This window comes from Saccopteryx bilineata, chromosome 1, assembly GCF_036850765.1.
Source record: "Saccopteryx bilineata isolate mSacBil1 chromosome 1, mSacBil1_pri_phased_curated, whole genome shotgun sequence".
NCBI lineage: Eukaryota > Metazoa > Chordata > Mammalia > Chiroptera > Emballonuridae > Saccopteryx > Saccopteryx bilineata.
The window spans coordinates 104,233,716-104,235,791 of NC_089490.1; the positions used below are offsets into that span (position 1 = coordinate 104,233,716).

General features: G+C 36.1%; 1 non-coding gene across 1 annotated transcript; it reads left to right on the plus strand.

Moving 5' to 3' along the window:
* Positions 1-498: 498 nt before the first annotated feature.
* On the plus strand, positions 499-632 carry LOC136321223 (small nucleolar RNA SNORA1). Its single transcript, XR_010728501.1, has one exon. It is a non-coding gene; the product is annotated as a small nucleolar RNA SNORA1 (small nucleolar RNA).
* The last annotated feature ends 1,444 nt before the right edge of the window (positions 633-2,076 follow it).

A 2,076-nucleotide genomic window follows, 5' to 3' on the forward strand; every position in this document is an offset into this window, starting at 1 on the left:
CTTTAATAAATTTAGTATTGAGATTTGGTGTGAAGAAAACTGTGGAGCTGCCAGATATCTGGAAGCCCAATCTGATTGTCACTATAGACTGTGGAAAAAGAATTATACCATAGTATCTTCTTCTTCTTCTTCTTCTTCTTCTTCTTCTTCTTCTTCTGATTTTCTTTGCTTAAGAAGAAAATTTCTCAACTTAATAACCCACATTGTAAACAAGTTACCAAATTTTTGCTTGTAAGATTTTAAAAAGTTGGCCTGACTTGTGGTGGCCTAGTGGATCAAGCATTGACCTGGAACGCTGAGGTCATCAGTTCAAAACCCTGGGTTTGCCTGGTCAAGTCACATATGCAAGTTGATGCTTCCTGCTCCTCCCCCCTTCTCTCTCTCTCTCTCTCTCTTTGTCTTCTCTAAAATGAATAAATAAATAAAAATAATTTTAAAAAGATTTTTAAAAGTTTTTATTGACTTTATTGGGGTGATGTTGGTTAATAAAATTATATACGCCTCATTCTAGATGAAAAATGGGCACCATTCTTGTCCATTGTGTCCAGACATTAATGTGGCTACAGTGAGACAGGTTATGCTTCCACCACAGTACTGTTATTGCAGTGGTGACAATGAGACCTGTAACATTTTGGAAAAAAAAAAAAAAAGAAAAAAAAAAAAGAAAAATAAAAATAAAAAAAAAAAATTATATAGGTTTCAGGTGTACAATTCTCTAATACATCACCTGTATATTATATTCATCATCTCAAGTCAAGTCACCTTCCATCACCATTTATCCCCCTTTACCCTCTTCTACCTTTCCCTACCCCCTTTCCCTCTTGTTTGTATTTCTGAGTGAGTATTTTGGATTATTGTGATACCTCCCCAGTACCCAGACAACTGTCTGTAGATGGCCTGTGTTCTTAATACCTTGACATTTTCCTAAATGTTGGGGTGGGTGAATGACTCAAGACATTGAGAAGGAGGAGAAGAATGGCTGACATTCTGGCTTTCATCCTTATATTCTTTGACCTGATGTCACTCAGTTGGATTTATCTGTTTTCTGAAAATTCAAATATATTTGTGCTTTGGCTTCTTCTGGGAAAATGCTTCTGAGATTCTTAACACATTGTGATGGGCTCCACTGAGGCTGCCTTCAAAGACCCCATTCTTGTTCAATCTTGGATAACTTCCTTACTCGAGGCCCAAGTGACCAAAGTCGTTATTGCTGTCCTGGCAGGCACATTGCTTACATTCTTCCAGATGAAATAGGATTTAAATGTGATCAATCAGGTTTTGAATTTGCTTTGAATTGGAGGGAGACTGATTTTACTTCATGGAAATGGAGAGATCTGTACAGACTCAAGAATGACAGTAAAGTTAAAAGCATTTCCTATCATGTTTCCTTTCCTGTTGATTTTTCTGAAGCTGTTTTCTTTAAAAAAAAATAAATCTTGGACTGTATTGAAGAAGTCCATTCCTCACATCAAATGTCAAGGTTTTTAATTAAAGCAGTATTTCTTGGATAAATGCAATTCAGAATTGTGTATATACACTCTGATGATATGAAGAATTTCAGAAAATGCAAATAGTAAATGTGTTTCTCCTCAATCTTTCAACTATTTTAGGTGAATGTATTTTTAAAAAATTGTTTTGGCTAAAATTACGTAGATCAAAAACTCACTTCTCCACATTACTTTGCATAAATACAGGGTGTATATAACATTTGTTAAGAGTTATTAACCATAAAGAAATCCAGCATTGGAGTTTTAATTCATTGTAATTCCAGTTTCCTGTAGAAAAAATTTAGCAAAACATTTTGTGTCCCTTCATTACCTCATTATATTCTCAGAAGCAGCTGCTGTTGCCTTGGCCACAGTACAGCATTTATTTGCTGATTTTGGGACATTTATGTCCAAAGTTGGCTGAGCTGTGGGGATGCTGAATTTCCTGGAATACAAGGTTACAAGCCATGGGTCGTGGGCTCTGAGGCACCTGTGAGCATAACACCCTTGGTAATCTGTAAGCACAGACCCGGGGCTCTTCACTGACCACTACTTAAATTGAAGGAAAATTCTCATGGCTTTAAGTACA